The 19552-nt window shown below is 49.5% G+C and overlaps 1 long non-coding RNA gene across 1 annotated transcript; it reads right to left on the reverse strand.

The window, feature by feature from the left end:
* Positions 1-1860: 1860 nt before the first annotated feature.
* On the reverse strand, positions 1861-19302 carry LOC125753179 (uncharacterized). The gene is made up of 4 exons (XR_007404352.1): positions 18129-19302; positions 8230-8292; positions 5553-5614; positions 1861-1979 (listed from the first exon to the last, which is right to left on the reverse strand). It is a non-coding gene; the product is annotated as an uncharacterized LOC125753179 (long non-coding RNA).
* Positions 19303-19552: the final 250 nt, after the last annotated feature.

Below are 19552 nucleotides of genomic sequence, written 5' to 3' on the forward strand. Positions count from 1 at the left end.
GGGTCTCCAGGATCATGCCCTGGGCTGAAGGCAGCACTAAACCACTGAGCCACCCAGGGATCCCCTTGCCTGTGCTTGATGCTATACCCTTCCAGGTGACAGTCCCACGAGCTGGCTTGGTCACTGCTTTTGCCAGGAATGCGCCACAGCTGGGCAGGCTGTGGGGGACACGCTGGCTCAAGCAGTTGGTTTAGTGTGTCCCGTGGCTGTTCTCACAAAGCACTCTAAAAGTAGTGACTTAAAACCACACAAACGTGTTCTCCGTCAGTTCTGGAGGCCAGATACCCGAAAGTGGTTTTGATGGGCTAAGGTGTTGGCAGACCTGGCTCCTTCGGAGGCTCCCAGGGAGACTCTGTTTCCTAGCCTCTCCCAGCTTCCAGAGGCTGCCTAATCCCTTGGCTCATGGCCCTGTCTTCCAACTCCAAAGCCATCAGTGTTGCATCTTCAAATCTCTTCCTGTCCCTCTGTTCCATCATCACAGCATCTTCTATCGCAAGAGACAGGAGGACACCCCCTCATGAGGACCATTGTGATTTCATCAGGTGCATTTAGATAAGCTAGGATATTCTCTCCATCTCAGGATCCTTAACTTCATCACATCTGCAAAGCCTCTTTGGCCATAGAAAGTAACAGTCCTGGGTTCTGGTAGGGACATGGAGAGCGTCTACTGTTCTGCCTACCGCAGGGATGAGGTGTGAGGGTTGGAGACCTGGGGGCCTGCTCTGGCACCGGGCAGGAGATAAGCAGTTTGAGGAACTGGAAGCACTTCGTGCTGCCAGAGGATGGGTCACGGGAGGAGTCATTTGGCATCAAGCCTCAGATCTGAGTCAGTTTCTGTGTCTTTAAAATGGAGATAACAGTCCCTTCCTCACAGCCCCGGCTGTGGGGGGATTGGAGAAGTCAAGACGTGTGAGGTATGAGCAAGGTGCGTGGCACAGAGAAAGTGCTCAGTAAGTGTTGACAGTTAACAAATGTCTTAGTTGGGTTTCCTCAGAAGCAGACTGAGTCCAGAATACAAATGCAAGACGTTCTTTTGGGAAATGATCCTGGAAAGCCCTGGCAGAGGGTGGGAGGAGATGAGACAGGCAAGGAAGGAAGCCCATGGAGGATATGTTAATGAGGGGGCTGCCCCCGACCCCTGGGGGAGGGAGGGCTGCTCATCTGTGGCCTTCCCGTGTACTGTGTGCAGACAGAAGTAGTCGGTGTGACTAAACTTAGTCATGACTTCATTCGTGATAAGCACTCACCCAGTGACTGGGTGACCAGAGAGCTATTGGGCAACAGGACTGGCCAGGCTGAAGGGACATGGGTGAGCCCCAGTGTGTGCTACAGACATCACGCAAGGTCATCTCCACCAAAGAGCCTTGATTCTTACGACTGTCCACAAAGTGGCACCCCCAGAAGAGTGTGGCTCCTCCTTCCTCGGAAGTGGGCAGGCCAGCCCGGAGGCCTGAGCCTTTTGGGCCCCTCAAAGCAGTTAGGAGAGGCTCTTGCTCACCATCATTTACTTTCTCCCCAGTGCAGGTGCCGCTCGGGACAGGCTGAAGCATCGGCGTTCACAGATCTCCACAGTCCTGGGGAGGTCTGACTGCACGTGCAGACAGGCTGCCTGGGCGGCCCGGGGCCGAGAAGCCGAGGGGAAGACGGTGTCTGTGGGTGAATCCCTGGTGGGCACCTCGAGGCCAGAACAGCAGTCCTGTCTCTGGTTACGGAGGAAGACATACAAAAGAAAGTGGGGAGAAGTCTCAAGAGACAGGGAAAGGCCAGCCACTCTGTAGCAGCTGTCACATGGTGCCCTGAGTGCACCTCCCCTCACCCGTGAGGGAGGAAGATCGTTTCCCATTACAGGGAACCAGCAGCCACCTCATGGCAGAAGCTGGGCCCGCAGGAACAGGGTTGGTGTGGACATCAATCAGAACGTCTTCCCAGTCCTCTCTCTGCTTTCAGCCCTGCAGGAGCCCAGCAGATAGGATGGGTCTCTGAGAGGTAGAGGAAGAAAATTCAGTGTTACCTCCTAGTCCCCGTTTCGTTTTTTGGTTTTTGTTTTTTTAAGGTTTTATTTATTTATTCATGAGAGACACAGAGAAAGAGGCAGAGACACGGGCAGAGGGAGAAGCAGGCCCCATGCAGGGAGCCCGATGCAGGACTTGATCCCGGGACTCCAGGATCACACCGTGGGCTGAAGGCAGTGCTAAACCGCTGAGCCACCCGGGCTGCCCTTTGTTAGTCCCCTGTTAGTTAGAGTCTGTGGTCAAAGGGGTGGAAGGCCTGGGTTCTCATTCCAGCTCTGCCATCCACCAGCTATGTGACCTCGGGCAAGTTACCTGGCCTCTCTGAGCCTTTATGACCTTTCTCTCAGTGAACAGTTGATGTATTTCTCTCTCTCTCTCTTTTTAAGTAAACTCTACGCCTGACCTCAAGGTCAAGAGTGGCATGCTCTAACAACTGAGCCAGTCAGACATCCCTCCCAGTGAATGGTTGATTGTAATAGTACCCACCTGATAGAATTGTGATGCCTAGACAAGTTAACTCACGTCCAACGCTCAGCACAGTGCCAGGCATATAGGAAACTGTCAACTTCTCCTACCAGAACAAATCACTTTGCTATAATGAATTATAACTTTCTGCTAACTTTTCAGACCTTTCCGTAGAAGCTTCTTGAGCCAAGAACTCTACCTTGTTTGTTATTTTTCCCAGCACAGTATACAAATATCTTTAAAATACTGATTTCAAAAGTATTTCTGGGGGATCCCTGGGTGGCTCAGCAGTTGAGCATCTGCCTTTGACTCAGAGCGTGATCCCGGGGTCCAGGATCGAGTCCCATGTTGGGCTCCCCACAGGGAGCCTGCTTCTCCTTCTGCCTGTGTCTCTGCCTCTTTCTCTGTGTCTCTCATGAATAAAAAAATAAAGTCTTTAAAAAAATAAAAAATAAAAGTACAGGCTCTGGGAGCTCCTGGGTGGCTCTGTTGGTTGAGCATCTGACTCTTTGTTTCAGCTTAGGTCATGATGGATCATGGGATGGGGCCTCATATCAGGCTCTGTGCTCACTGGGAAGTCTTCTTGAGAGGCTCTCCCTCTGTCTTCTTCTGCCCCTCCCCCCACTTGTGTGCTTACACACTCTCTCTCTCCCCTTCCCTGCCCTCCCTCCCTCTCTCTCTCTCTCTCTCTCTGGAATAAATAAATAAATCTTTAAAAAAAAAATACAGGGCAACCCGGGTGGCTCAGCAGTTTAGTGCCACCTTCGGCCCAGGGTGTGATCCTGGAGTCCCAGGATCAAGTCCCGCATCGGGCTCCCTGCATGGAGCCTGCTTCTCCCTCTGCCTGTGTCTCTGCCTCTCTCTCTCTCTGTGTGTCTCTCATGAATAAATAAATAAATAAAACTTAAAAAAAGAAAAAGAAAAGAAATACAAACTCTGCAACCAGATGCTCCTGGCCCAATCCTGCCCCTGCTGTTTGCATGTTGGGTGACCCTGGGCTAGCACCCAGCCTCTCTCAGCTCAGCATCCTCATTCTTAAAAAGGAGATAATGCGTTTTTCCAAAGAAGACATATAAATGACCAGCAGGTACATGAAAATGTGCTCAACATCATTAATCCTCAGGGAAATGCAATTCAGAATCACAATGAAGTATCATCTCACAGATGGTAGAATGAACAGCTAGTATCAAAAAGACAAGAAATAACAAGTGCTGGCGGGGATGTGGAGAAAGGGAGCCTTGCACACTCTTGGGAGGAATATGAATTGGTGCAGCCACTGTGGAAAACAGTATGGAGGTGCCTCAAAAAACTATAAAAATAGAACTACCCTACAATCCAGCTTTCCCATTGCTGAGTATTTATCAAAAGTAAATTATAATCACTATCATTAAGAGGTAGCTGCACCCTCATATGCACTGCAGCATTATTCACAACAGCCGAGACCTAGAAACAACCTATACCCATCGACTGATGACGAGATAAAGAAAATATGTATTAGACTATTATTCAGCCATAAAATAGAAAGAAACCCTGCCATTTGCAATCATGTGGATGGACCGTGAAGGCATTACGCTACGTGAAATAAGTCAGAGAAACACAAACACAGTATGTTCTTACTGGTAGGTGCAATCTAACAAAGCTGACCTCATAGAATTAGAAAGTAGACTGGCGGTTGCAGGACTGGGAAGTGGAGGAAATAGGGAGAAATTGGTCAAAAGACATACACTTCCAACTATAAGATGAATATATGTTCTGGGGATCTGGTGTACAGCATGGTGACTATCGTTAATAATGCTATGTTATATATTTGAAAGTTGTTAAAGGAGTAGATCTTCAGGGCAGCCCGGGTGGCTCAGCGGTTTAGCACTGCCTTCAGCCCAGGGTGTGACCCTGGAGACCCAGGATTGAGTCCCACATCAGGTTCCCTGCATGGAGCCTTCTTCTCCCTCTGCCTGTGTCTCTGCCTCTCTTTCTCTCTGTGTCTCTCATGAATAAATAAATAAAATCTTAAAATAAAAAAAGAGTAGATCTTCAATGTTATCACCACAAAAAATGAAAAATGGTACTGATGTGAGGGGACACAGGTATAAGTAACCTCGCTGTGATAATGACTTCCCAGTATATACATGTATCACATTATACACCTTAAACTTATATACGTTGTATGTCAATATCCCAGTAAAGGTTTGGGAAAAAAATGGAGTTCATAATATCTCCCTCACAAAGGGCTTGAGGGAGGAAATGAGCTCCTGACCTCTCCCAGCACCTGGCACAGGGCCCAGGCTGGGACACCGGCTTGATAACTGGGACTACGACTGGTCTGTGGCCTTTATAATCCTCTTCACCTGGAGTGTCCCTTTTTTCCTGTCATTCCCCAAGCCTGGCTAACACCCACTGAGGTTGGTTATCACCACCTTGATGACACTGCCCTGCGCTCCAGGCTGGCTTAGTCCTCTCTTCTGAGTTCTTGAAATACCCCAACGTTTAGATGCACTTGCCCACAGTGGTTCAGTTCCATGTCAGAACGAGGAGGGGCATATGTCCATTTCAGCCACAGCTGCATCCCCCTGTCTGGCACATGGTCAGCTACACAGTAAATGTTGAGTGAATAAAGGGAACAAATGAGTGGATGGGTAGATGGGATGGGTGGGTGGGTAGACAGATAAATAAATGGATGAATGGATAAATGGACAGATGAATGCATGAGCAGGTGCCAGACTGAAAGGCAGCACTTTGTCCTGTGGGCTGTGAGTAGTGGTGGGTGTGGGGCATCCACAAGTGTGTGGCCTCCAGCCTGGCAATTCAGGCCTGAAGAATCTACATCCTGTCCCTGCCCTGGGCAGGGTGTTTGCTCTACTCTTACTTCCACGATGCAATTAACTGCAAACATCCTTAGTCCAGGAGACAGATTCTAGAAAGTCAAACAGCCCTTCCCTCCCTGACCAGAAAAGGCATGATGGGTCTTGCCACCCACCTAAAGGCTGGCTTCAGGAGCCTTGAGACTGTGTTCCCCCAAAGCTCACAGTCCCATCATTTTTTAAAATTTATTTATTAATAGAAGAACATTATACTCACAAGTCTTCTACTTTATCTCAGGGGTTTCTAGCTTCCTGTGACCTCTTCTGAACTTTATCCCCCTGAAAGATAGCATCCACCCAATAGAAATCATATGTACTCTGTACTTGATTGACATATTACTTTTCCATGATACCAGATACTGTTTATTTGTATAACTGCTGGCGGCTGTGGCCAAGCCCTTGCTATACAGTAATGCAATTTACCTAACCATCCGTCATGGTCAGACAACTGGGTGGTTTATAGGGTCTCACTAGTCCAAGTAACGCTGCGGTTGGGTGCAGAACAGTGTGGCTGGTGTGCAAACTTTGTGTAGAATAGGTGGAGCAAACTGTATATATATATACACACACATACATTTACATTTACTTCTGGGCATAAAATACCTCTGGAATGATTCACAAAAAAATGGTGACATTGTTACTTTTGGGGAGAGAGACGGGGAAGAGACTTTTTAACCTGCCTGTATCCTTTGGTATCTACTTTGGCATTTTAAACCAGAAGCATGAATTTTTTTTTAAGATAATTAAATTTACTTAAAAAAAAAAATCTAAGTTTCCTAGTTCCTGCCCTCTCCCACTCCAGGGTGGCATAGGCTTATTGGCTCACTTCCTAAGAGTAGAGTTGGGATGGTGAAAAATAGTAACTTCACAGTAGAGAAGCCCAATGGATACCACCTTGCCCACAAGTTCAAGGTAAGCTCAGCAGTGGTGTCATGTTCCCTTCATAGCCCCTTGACAGGATGTGATAAGAAGGCTCTTCACCTCAGTGGTGTTCTAAAAGCCTATATCCCTGGTCTAATGAGAAAACCACCAGATGAACCTGGATTGGGGGATATTCTACAGAATACCTGCCAGTCCTGCTCAGGATTATCCAGGTATAAAAAGCAAGGAGAAACTGTCACAGATTAGATTGGAGACATGACAACTAAATGCCATGTGTTTCCCTGGACAGTCTTGGAACTGAAAGAGAACGTAAATAGAAAAACCAGGGACATCCAAATCAAGTCCGGATTTTAGTTAATAGCAAACGTGCCAATGTCAGGTTCTTGGTTATGACAAATACACTGTGGTAGTATAAGACATTCATAATGTGAGGACTACTGCTAATCATATAGTAACATGGTAAGATGCTAAGAATGAGGGAAATAATGGGTCAGAGAACTCTCTATATTATCTTTACCACTTTTCTGTATATCAAAAATGATCCCAAAATATATAATTTACTTTAAAAAAAAAAGGATTTCTCAAGTTTTCATGAGGAATAAAACAAAACAAGTGGACCTGCCATAAACTCTTTGGAATAAAAGTTCGGGTCCCCTCTTTTCTTCTCTGTCTGTAGTCTCAGGAGCACTGGGTGGGCTGAGTCAGGGAAGAATGGAGACATGACAATCTGATTCAGGCCTGGTGTTTGTCTGGGGTTAGGTGAGTCTGTTCTAACTGGGAAAAATTCCTGCCACAATAGTAGAAATAAAATAAGTTCCTTTGATGTTGAGGTTTGAATCATTTATGCATTAGATGGTGTCCAGGCTCTTTCTTTGGTGGAAATGGCTCCAGACGGAGGGAGTCTAGATGCTAGAGTTTTGGTGCCACGTACGGTAATGGCCAGCAAGGTGCCAGCTCAGGTGCGGAGTTTCTGAATCTCAGTTTGCCTTGCTATGAGATGGGATAACGTCTCTCTCTCTCAAAGAACATGTGAAAGCACTTTGCAAATGATATGAGAGGTTCAAATACAAGACCTCAAACTTGGGGCAGCCCGGGTGGCTCAGTGGTCTAGAGCTGCCTTCAGCCCAGGGCGTGATCCTGGAGACCCAGGATCAAGTCCCGCATCGGGTTCCCTGTATGGAGCCTGTGTCTCTGCCTCTCTCTCTGTGTTTCTCATGAATAAATAAATAAAATCTTAAAAAAAAAAAAAAAGACTTCAAACTTTTCTGTCGTGATCCTAAGGGTAGGAGATGGATAGTGAGGGGTTGAGGGTAGGGGTGGGTGTAATCCAGAGCTGGCATCCTCAAGATATGCTTTTGGGATGGGGATGGGATCTCAGATTTCATGACAACTTGACATCTATTTAGTCCATGTTAGCTATGCACGAAGGGCCAGGGTCAGCTTCCCAGGCATGTAACCCATGCAGGTGTTACGGTTCTGTGCTCAGAAGGGCCCAGGACTTGATGCTCTGCTGTCACCATCTTGAAATTCTTCATAATTTCTGGATCAGGAGCCCTGCATTTTCACTTTATACCAAGTGCTGCAATTATGTAGCCGGTCCTGCTGATTGCACTCATTCAATGTGTACAGGTGTGTGTGAGGGCTACAAGGCACCTGGGGGGATCCCTGGGTGGCGCAGCGGTTTGGCGCCTGCCTTTGGCCCAGGGTGCGATCCTGGAGACCCGGGATCGAATCCCACATCGGGCTCCCGGTGCATGGAGCCTGCTTCTCCCTCGGCCTGTGTCTCTGCCTCTCTCTCTCTCTCTGTGACTATCATAAATAAATAAAAATTTAAAAAAAAAATATTAAAAAAAAAAAAAAAAGGCACCTGGGATTTTGAGGGCAAGGAGGGAAGGAGTGGCAGACGGGTAGAGGAGGCTATGGCCTCCAGGTCAGGGAGCAGGAATTCCTAGGGAAAATGCTGGGAGGGGAGGTAGGATTCTCAGAAATTCTTCCCATACTGGGAAGCTTACCTTTTAAAGTCCTAAGAAACCTCCAGCAGATATTCCGTTTCTGGTGCTGGGATGGATTTGTTTCTGGAGGGAGAGTGGGTCTGTGTCAGGATCGCGTCCCGCTCCACACCAGCCGGGGGTACTGGGTGTGCCCTGGACGCCAGCTGCCGTTTTGGAGGTGTTTACCCTCAGGGAAGAACAAACCAATAAAGGGAGCTGAAAGGGCCCCCACTTACTTTCCTTGATTCCTGTTCAAGGCTGAGTCTGAGCAGAGGGATCTGTGATTTCTTTGGGCAAATGGCTGGGATTTTGAGAGTCAGGGACAGTAGATTCTGGTTAAGAACCCCAGTCCTGCGGATCCCCGAGGAAGGAAATCTGGCTAACAGGAGAAGGAGGAGGCTTGGATCGTGGCCTGAGCCTCAGCCTTTTGCTTTGTGCCTGAACCCTTGGAGGCTGGCCAGCCCCCTTACCTGCCCCTGACCGTCCCGCACCGCCCGCAGCCGCGGCCCACCGGGCCTGCCCTGCACCTGCCCCCACCGGGGAGCGCACCCCCCACAAAGCACCGAGGCCGCCCGACCTCCTCCTCTGCGGGCTCTCCCAGCTGCTCACGCTCCGGCGTCTCTCCCTGTGACCGCTCGGCGCGCTGGACGATGGCACAGTGGGTGTCTGCCAGGCACCCAAGGTCTGTTGTGGGTTGTTTCTTTTTTTTTTAAGATTTTATTTACTTATTCATGAGAGACACTCAGAGAGAGACACAGAGACACAGGCAGAGGGAGAAGCAGGCTCCCTGTGGGGAGCCCGATGCAGGCCTCGATCCCAGGACTCCAGGATCATGCCCTGAGCCAAAGGCAGATGCTCAACCACTGAGCCACCCTGAGGCGTCCCTCAAGGTCTGTTTACAAGGGTTTACATATGGGGTGCCTGCCTGTCCCCAGGCCCCGTGAGAGTTCAGTGATGCCCTGTTAGTGCAACAGAGTAAGTGGCTAAGGGTGTGGGCTCTGGAGTCAGGGAGACCTGAGTTCCAATCCTGGCCCCACTGATGTGATCTTGGGCACCTCCCCCAGAGTCCTTGAGCCTCAGCTCCCCCTCCTCTCAGGGGTGGCTGGTGTCCCGGGTTTGTTGAGAGAATGTATAGGTGAGAGCCCAATCACCTGGCTGCTCATGTCACTGTTGTGACTGACGGGAGGGTGAGGACCACGCTAGACAGACAAATAGCACAGTGGCACCTAACAGCCGACACGGACTTACCATGTTCCACGCAGTATTCTAAGCGCTCCACGTGGGACTCATTGAGTCTTTATGAGAACCCTGTGAGGCTCGGATTATTATTTTCCCCAGTATATAGAGAGGAAACCTGATCTTCAGCAGGTTATTAAGTGATTTGCTCACATTAAAGAGGAGCTGGAATTTGAATGCAGGCGTCTGGCTGGAACTCTTGTACCGGCGCCCACCAGCTACGCCAGCCCTCAGCCACCACCACACTCTCCCCGTGTCCCCAGAGCCTGGGCTGGACCACTACCAGCCTCTTCTGACCCAGTGCTGGGTGCCCCCACTGCCTAAGGAAAAAGCCCTTTGTCTTGAAATGTTTTAGCTTTCCAGGTAGCTAATATTTACTGAGCAAAAGCCATGCCCCTGGAACTGTGCAAAAGATTAAAGCATTTCATTTAACCCTCAAAATGACCCTGAGTTAGGCTCTCATTGTTACCTCCATCTCAACTCAGAGACGGGAACTGAGCTCAGATGGCTTTTATGTAAGTTGCTCAGGGTCACACATAGGACACAGCGGAGTGGGGACTTGAATGCAGGTTTGTGCGGCCCTCCTCCCCTGATGGAAGGAGACAGGTCCCTTCCAACAGCCGGTCCTGGGAGCCCACTGAGCTCTCCTTCGGTCTGGAAGTCAGTCCATAAATCATAGCAGCAGACTGTGGCAGGCTGGAAGAGAGACCTTCTCCCTGAATCCAAGAATGTGATGAAGTCAGGGTGAGCTGGTCCCCTACCAATCCCCTATCTAGCCCCCAACCCTCAGGCTAGAAGAGGCAAGTTCTAGCCTCACTGGGTTTCCAGAAAGGCTGGTTTTCCTGGAAGGCAGGATTAGAAGGGAGTTGCTTAACCTTCTAGTGAATAGCAGAGGGTGAGTCAGCCCTCCTCCTGGCTAGGTGTTGACCCACTTGGAATCTGGGGGCTAGATACGGTGACATCACAGGATCCTCCCCTCCAGGCCTGGCACCTAAATGGCCTGAGTCTACATAGAGACCAGGGGCTGGAGCATGATGCTGGGGGCATCCCATCCACATTTGGGGCCCCTTCTCTCCCTGATTTGGGTGTTTCGGTTTTTTTTTTTTTTTTTTACAGATTTGGCATGGTTATTCTGCTCCCTCTTGTCCCCACCCCAGGACATCTCAGCTGGATACCAGGTTCTATAAACAACTTCCTTTGATTGGTTGTTTGATTTAAAAAGACAAAAACCGTTCTGGAGATAGATGGTGGTAATGGTCACGCAACACTGTGAATGGACTCAATTCTACTGACCTATGCTCAGGAAGGATTAAAATGGTATTATGTATCCTTTACTACAATTTTTAAAGACAAAAAAGAAAAAAAATTCATTATGAAAATTTTCAGAAACACACAATAGTAGAAAAAATGTTCCCACAAAGTTCCATATATGTCTCCCTGAGCTCCAACCATCAAGGGTTCTGTTTTGTTTTAGTTTTTTTAAGTAGGCTCCATGGTCACCTTGGAGCCCAATGTGGAGCTTGAACTCAGGGCCTTGAGATCAAGACCTGAGCTGAGGGGATCCCTGGATGGCTCAGCAGTTTGGCGCCTGCCTTTGGCCCAGGGCGCAATCCTGGAGTCCGGGGATCGAGTCCCACATGGGGCTCCTGGCATGGAGCCTGCTTCTCCCTCCTCCTGTGTCTCTGCCTCTCTCTCTCTCTCTATCATAAATAAATAAAATAAATCTTTAAAAAAAAAAAAAAAGAAAGAAAGACCTGAGCTGAGATCAAGAATCAGTCACTTAATCAACCGAGCCATCCAGGCCCCCTGAACTTCAAGGTTTTTGCTATACTTGCTTCATCTACCCTTGTTTTCTTTCTAAAAGTATTTTTTTTTTAGTTTATATTAACTTTTTTAAAATTTATTTAAAGATTTTATTTATTCACGAGAGACACACAGAGAGAGAGAGGCAGAGACACAGGCAGAGGGAGAAGCAGGATCCATGCAGCCCGATGTGGAACTCGATCCTGGGTCCCAAGGATCACACCCTGGGCTAAAGGCGGCGCTAAGCCGCTGAGCCACCCGGGCTGCCCAGGCACTCCTTTATAAAAGTATTTTAAAGCAAACCCAAAGGATGCCTGGGTGGCTCAATGGTTGAGTGTCTGCCTTCAGCTCAGGTCCTGATCCCGGGGTCCTAGGATGGAGTCCCACATCGGGCTCCCTGCATGGAGCCTGCTTCTCCCTCTGCCTGTGTCTCTGCCTCTCTCTCTCTCTGTGTATCTCTCATGAATGAATTAAAAAAAAAAAAAAAAAAGGCAAATCCCAGACATTTTGTCATTTCACCCCTACATCGGTAATTCATCTCTTACAAAGTGGAGACATCTTCACATGGAATCTCAATTCTATTAATCACACATACAACGAACAATATTCTCTCTCTTTTGGAAGATTTTAAAATTATACCTGTAGCTCCTTGTAATCACAGTCATACTTTGTGCTATTTTTCACTTTCTACTCTACTATAAAGGTTATTATGCTTATTGCTTTTCTTCTGTTTGCTTTCATTAGACTATGAATTCTACAGAGACAGGAGTCTTTGTTCACCGACGTATCCTTAGGCTTAGAACAATGCCTGGTATATACAAGATGGCTCAATGAATATTGGCTGAATGAATGAGACTATAAATAACTTAGGGCAATCTGAAAATATACCAGCATGCAATTGAACAAAATAAAATAAATTAAAATTAAGCAGGAAGCAGGAGAGGTTATGAAAATCAGAGAAAGAGGAGGCCAGGAGAGAGGCTACATCTGGAATAGGCCCCGGGGACTGACTTACTACAGATAGGTCACCAGTCTGGCTCGGAGCTGTGATATACCTACTTTTGTTTTTGGGGGTTTTTCCCTAAATGAAGACTGGGGACACCTTTGCTATCAAAATAAAGAATTATTTCTTCTTTGAGTAATAGAGTTGTATGTTTCAGAAAGCTATTCCTGGGGTGCTTGGGTGGCTCAGTCAGTTAGGTGTTTGCCTTCGGCTCAGGTCATGATCCCAGGGTCCTGGGATGGAGCCCTGCATGGGGCTGTCTGCTTTGTGGGGAGTCTGCTTCTCCCTCTTCCTCTATCTGCCGCTCTCCCTGCTTGTGCATGCTCTCTCTCTCTCATAAATAAATAAAATCTTTAAAGAAAAAAAAAAAGAAAAAGAAAGCTATTCCTTTATTACCCTAAAGTGGGTGATGGCATCTGTTGAAGTTAACACTCAGAGCAGGCGCATCCTAGGTGAGGCTCCAATACCTGCCTGGTCCTTTGCCCTTTTGGCCCTGGAAGCACCTCCTCCCCTCACCTGTAACAGTCACTTCTCACATCTTTGCTTCCCTTCTTATTAAAAACTAAAGAGATATACAACTATTGAATTATTATGTTGTATGCCCGGAACTAATATAATGTTATGTCAATTTTATCTCAGTTAAAACCAAAACCAAAACCAAGGAGAGCTCTTTCTGACGGCTACCACATTTTCCAACCTAAGTACCAAACAATGAGATTTCAGGTGTGTGGTGGGTGTCACATATGGGTAAAAATGGTAGTGAAGACACCGGTTTGGATACCAAGGTGTTGGGATTTGGGGGGCTATTAGGAAGATTTATGAAGATGATGAGAGAGACTATTTGAATTCAGGATTGTTCCAGAAAATTGGAGCTGGGCAGCCTCTGGAAGTATGGGGCATTGCTCTTCCAGATTCTTCTAGATGTGGGGTGCATGGTTAACTTAGCACATGGGTAGAGGCCAGCTCAACCTCCTCCTTCCTCCCTTAAGCCATTCTAGTTTCTTACCTATTCAAGAGATTTATGCCCCAGCAGGCAGACCCTGTTCAAAACTCTGGTCAGCTCCTTTCTGACCAGCTGAGCATTGGGCTGGAAGCCAGGCAAGAGGGCGACTTCACCCACATGGGACTAGGAGGATTTACCAAGTGGCCACCATGTGTCCAGCATCATGCAAATGCTACTGCTAATTTCTCAACTCCCCTAGTACCACAGTTCAAAAGATGAGGAACACGAGTCAGGGAGGTGACCTGATTCAAACAGCAGCCAGTCACGGTAGTACTAATAAAGGTAATAATAGTACATTAATAACAGCAATAACGATAGAATAACGATCCATTGTATTGAGCTCTTTTGTGTCAGCTCCTTCCCGCTTTATGTGTATTTGCTCATGTAGCCCTCACCACTACCCGGTGAGATGGGTACTATGGCAAACCCCATTTTACACAAGAGAGGGACAAGGCGCACACAAGTAGGGACCCTTATCCCAGGTCCCACGTCTAGAGGGAGGGAGAGCTCAAACCCAAATGTGGCTGATCTGAAAGCCTCTGGTCTCTTCGGGGCCACCTTAGCCATAGCAATGACTTACTACAGCAGCAAACGTTTCTGCAGTGCTTTGTGTGGCTCTGACGGCCGGAGGCGGGCCTGCCCTACAGATAGGCCCTCGGATCCTCACTGCCAGCCGGGGCGGGGGCTGCCTCTCTGTGCTCGGTTTCTCATCTAGAGAAAAAGGCTTGCTCTGACGCCTGACTTGCTTCTTACGCGTCACCGAGGATGGGGCCAGGCACACGGGAAGCGCTCCCTCAGGTATTATTGTTACTACTTGTATTATTAGGGATAGGAGCCCCTGCTCTCCAGGGCTCATCAGAAGAGAAGTTTCTGTCCGGCGCACACCGTGGGCCAGGGCAGGGCTCTGCCCAGAGGCCTTCAGCTCCTACCATGGAGCTGCCCCTCTTCCGTGTCCCCTGGACGCCCTCGGGGAGCCAGGCTGGCCAGGCTCACTTTCTGGGGACAGTGCGAGTCACGCGTCCCACCCCGCGAAGGGCCCGGGAAAGGGGTTCTGGCCGGAGTGCCGAGGAGCCACCGTGGACGCGGTGGGTACCTCGAGGCCTTGCCACGCCGCTATCATTTTGACTGTGATTATAGGTGAACAACGGAGACCTGGCCAAGGCCCCGGGACTGATCGGGGGAGGAGCCAGCCCTTGACCCTGGGCCCGTGGGACGCAGGGCTGCCCACTTACCTGCGGAGCTGGCCACGGCACACCTGGCCTCTCCCCTGGCCGCTGCCCGCTGCCGGCTGCATCCGTCATCAGCATCCCTTCCTTCACCCCGAAGGCAGCCCCAGCCCACTCAGGGCCTGGTGGGCCAAGAGCCACGTCTAGCAGATGCTCACCACAAGGCAGTTCCACACAAGCAGCACGTCATGTGCTGGGGGCTGGGGAGAGCCTGAAAACATCCTCCTGCTCTGGGACCTGAATCAGAGCCCCCAAGAGACTCTGAACGTCACCTTAAGTCAGCCAGAGGAGAGTGGATGCCCATTGGCAGGAGGGAGGCAGAAGAGCCTGGAGGGGTGGTGGTGGTGGTGGTGGGGTGGTGGTGGAGAGTGGAGGTCAGCCGCCCGGCAGGGAACCCAGGCCGGGGTCAGCTAAAAGAGAAATATAATGTGGGCTAACGCGCAGTAGGCATTTTCCATGTGCCCTTCACATGGATTGTCTCCTCACATCAACCAAAGTGATGACGTGCTATTATTACTCCCGTTTCACAGATAGGAAAACTGAGGCATGCAGGTGTGTCTGAGGCTGGACCTGGTGTTCCTTCATACTGCATGGACTCTGCTGCCTCCTGGGGCTGGGAACTGGGCCCTGGCAGGGCTTAAGGGTCAGGAAGACACAGGCAGGCGCTAGACTTCCTGCCCCTGTGAACGATGGAGGGACCCTCAGGCTAGGCCGGAGGAGCTCCCTGGTAGCCCACCTAAAGCAACCGTTTTCTCCTCAGCGCCCTGGACACCAGTGACCAGTAGAGACCTTAGTGTCGGGGTCAGGGAACAAGGGTCCTCATTCTGGACTCCTCCATCCCTCCCTGGGCTTCCCACTCTATAGCTCCTATGTCTCCCCGGGGGCAGTTCCTGGCACAGTATGTGCTTAGCAAATATTTGTCAAACGGATGAGTGAGCCAACAAAAGAATGAAAATATATAGCCTTTTCTCTCAACATCTCCCTTTTTTTCTCTTATATTACCGTATTTCATATTTTGTCCATCATAGGAAGTACATTTTCCACATTTTACCACCTGCAATTGGGTCAATAAATCTCACAATTGCTGTCAGCAAGGTTGACAGTTGTGATAAAACTGTCGTTGCCTGAAAAATACCTTGATCCGTTTATTTCAACCCTACTTTTCTCTTTATGTACAGAGAGATGATAGGTCATAAGATAAAGGAAGTTTTCCAATGAGGAAAAAGATAAACATCCTAAGTGAGAATAGCTTTCTGTCAGTGTAATTGGCAGATTTTTTTTTTCTTAGCAGCATAGGAAATAATGATGTGTTCTTATGATCCAAAACACTTTGGAGTCAGCGACATACAGCATGTCATGAGCATCTGAGTACTGAGGGTGAAAACAAGCTAATAAGCCCTGAGCTCTTTCCAGGCTTTACATTCGCTAATTATAACCTAGATAATTACCACCTAGATATTATTATGATTCCCATCTTACCAGTGGGGCGACCGAGGCACAGAAGAGTCAAGTAACTTCCTCATGGTCACCCAGCCCACGAGAAGCAGAGCCAAGACTTGGCCAGCAGCAGTTTCCTACCAGAACCTGGGTGCCAACCACTGGCATACCCTGCCTCCCACTCCGTAAGTGAAGAGAAACAATGAGATTATTATTTTCTATTTGTAACACCTGCTGGGGTAATGCATCAGTCTGTCAATATCTATGGAGCACTTACTGTGTGTGGAATGAGCCCTGGGTGGGGGGGGAAGGAGAATCTCAGTGAAAAGACCCCAGGCCCTTCTAAGTGTAGCAGGTCATTCTAGGTGTACAGAACTGCCACACACCACACTAACTTAAGCATTCACGTAATGGTCGCAGACGATTTCAGGGCAAGCTGGGCATTTTAAGTACTAGTAGGAGTAGAATGGAGGGCTTCAACCAGTGGGACGTACCAGGAGGGCTTCATGGAGGTGATAGCTTAAACCCAAAAACCTCCTCCAGGGCTTCAACCAGGACTTAACAGTACAGCTGCCTTCTTACCAGAGCAGGAGGCAGATTTCACAGGGAGATGGTGCCCTTGCCCACAGTCTACTTTGCCCCCTCATGGCTGTCCCAGCTGGCACTTTAGCCCAGACCTTGGCCTTGGCCCTTCTTCTGAGCCAAGCAGGCTATGAGTCAGGGGAACACAATGCCTTGAGGCTCCTGAGGGGCAGAAACCCAGCCCAGCTGCTGTGTACTCTCTGGGCAAGGACAGCCACCAAGTCTCAGATGCTGACAGAGAGGGTGGCTTCTCTATGCCAAGGCCACTGGCTTCTCCTTGGCTTGCCTGGGTGAAAGACTGGTCACTTCAGGCTGCCTGGTGACTGGTGGAGCTCTGGGTTCAAGTCCTAGATCGGTTATTTACAAGCATGACATTGGCTTGCCTTGCAGAGCCTGTTTCCTCTTTTCTAGAATGGGATCTCAGCAGTACTGACATTGCAGTATTTCTGGGAGGACTTAGAGACAATGGCAACTAGTGAGCACTTAGGAATGGGAGCTGCTTGATGGGGCTGGGCACCATGCACCAGGCAGGGTGGGAGATGCCTGCAGGGGCCAGAGTCAACTCTTGGGTGCCTGGGAGGAGCCAACAGTGTATCTTCTCTGAGCCGCAGCTGAGGTCTCTATAGAACAGGGGTAAGAGCAGGAGGGGCTGCCTTACATTATTGTGATTCCGTGACAAATCTGCATACAGTAGGCACTTAATAAATATCAGGTTTTGTGATGCTCTTGCCCAGCTCTGGCAAAAAAACTTGTCTCCATTGTTTTTCAGGAAGGGAAAAGCACAAAGAGGCGGAGGACATTTCCCAAGTCCCGCTGTGGAAAGGCCTGGCTGAAGATCCTCAGGCTGTACCATCAGCACCCACCCCCTCACCCCCCAGCTCTGATGAAGAGTCAGGGTGTGCAGATGATAGTGCTCAGGCTGGGACAGCTGCCTCGGCTGCTTGCATCAGCTAACAGCACCCAGGGTTTCTGACTCCTTGTCTAGCTTGTCTGCTGACTCAGCCTTCTCCTGTGTGGTCATCCTCCCTGGACAGGAGGTGCCTGTGAGCTCTGCTACGAGTGCCCGAGGGGACAGCTGCCCCCAGATTCCCTGAGTCACCAACGAGAAGCGGGACAGTGAAACTAATGTGTGTTCCCCACAGGATTTCTTTTAAGCCTCAAACCCCTGAAAGCAGGTGTCAGGTGTCCTTAGCCCCATGTTATACAGGAGAAACCCAAGCCCAGAGAAGTAAAAATATCTGCCTGAGGTCACCCAGCTCAGACATGGAGGGTAAGGCTCCTAACCGACTGGAGGGAAAAGGCAAGGGAAGGAGGGGCAGGAAGCTCTGGGGTGATCGAGTGTGCCCCACATCCCCTTGCCCCTTACCACTTCGTAGCTGCCGTGCCCTGGAATTAGCATCCCTCCGTCCCAAGTGCACTCTAGGGAGCTGAAGGGAGCTGGAGCATAAAAAAATCCAGCTCCCAGGTCCCTGAGCCTGCCTGTTCCAGGCCATCCCCAGGGTCCCCCTGTGGTACTGCTGGGGCCCCGGCTGCTCACAGAGATAACCCGCTTATTACCACACCGCGTGTCAGCTGCCTCTCCTCCCCATCCTACTTCCCCTCCCTTGCTTCCACTTCCTGAGAGCCTCACCTCAAGATTTGCTTCTGGGATCGTCTAAACCAGGTTCATCATCTTCTCAAACAGGCGTGGTTTTGCCCCCAGGGACATCTGGCAAGGTCTGGGGACATTGTTGTCACGTTGAAAGACTGGGGAGATGCTACTGGCTTCTTGTGGGTAGAGCCCAGAGATGCTAAATACCCTACGATGCACAGGACAGTCCCAACACAATGATCTGGCCCCCGATGTCAATAGTGCCGAGGCGGAAACTCCTTGAGCATAAAGTAAGACAGTGAGGGGCCCCTTCCTGGAGATGGCCAGGACAGCTAGCATCCTAGCCTGAAGGGAATGGCTGCCAGAGCCTGAGGATGCAAAGGCTAGGTGGGTAGGAACCTAGCCCCTAGCATCCCCTGGCTTTTGCCTGACTCCACCTCTTCCCTCCTCCTCCCCTCTATTCCGTGTGGGTCTGCTGCTGTCACCGCCCCACAACACCATCCAGTACCAAGATGGGCAAGCAAGGCCAGGCTTGGCCTGTCAGCATACCCTCTCCCCGGGTCATGCTGATTTGTTCAGGGAGGGACATGACTCGAGGTGAGCCAATCAGAATGTTCTCTGGGACGTTTCCGCCAGAGACTCTCTCCACTAGGGCACCCCAGGGCTGGCAGGACGTGGTCCCAGGGTAAGCAGGCATCAGCAGACAGGTCGAGGACTCCACAGACCTGCTGATAATGCAGAGGGGAGCCCAGTGCTGACTGCTGATGACAAATGGATGCTTCATGTATGAATCAGAGCCTTCCCTTTTTTGGAATTGCTTTGGGTCTTGACTAATAAGGCCCTGTCTCTCCCCCTGGGCTGGGAATTTCCTGTTCTTTTATCTCCTCCCCAAGCTCTGAGCCTGGCCTCCTCCCCTTCTGAGAGCCTGGTGACCCCACGGTGGGGTCATCCAGCCACTCCTCTAGGAATGCAGGTTACTCACCTGTTGTCTGGCCGGTGGGGAACACCTGACCCAGAGTCTCATCCCATCGCAACGGATGACAGAAGGCTGGCTGGGAAGGGAGCAGGGGATCCCTGTAGGATCCCCTGGGGCAGTGGTCTCTTTGGGCTTCTTTGAGGCCCTGATGTCACCTAGAGACGGCTCTAGGTGATGATGATCCCCTGCCCTCACATCACTCTCTTTTGGTCTTTCTTTTCTTTTCTTTTCTTTCTTTCTTTCTTTCTTTCTTTCTTTCTTTCTTTCTTTCTTTCTTTCTTTCTTTTCTTTCTTTCTTTTTCTTTTCTTTTCTTTCTTTCTTTCTTCTTTCTTCTTTTTTTCTTTCTTTCCTTCTTTCTTTCTTTCTTTCTTTCTTTCAAGATTTGAGAAAGAGAAAGTGAGAGACAGAGTGATCACAAGCAGGGGGGCGGAGGGCAAAGGTAGAGGAGACTCTGCTGAGCCGGGAACCCCACATAGGACTCGATCC

Source organism: Canis lupus, chromosome 20 (assembly GCF_003254725.2).
Source record: "Canis lupus dingo isolate Sandy chromosome 20, ASM325472v2, whole genome shotgun sequence".
Classification (NCBI taxonomy): domain Eukaryota; kingdom Metazoa; phylum Chordata; class Mammalia; order Carnivora; family Canidae; genus Canis; species Canis lupus.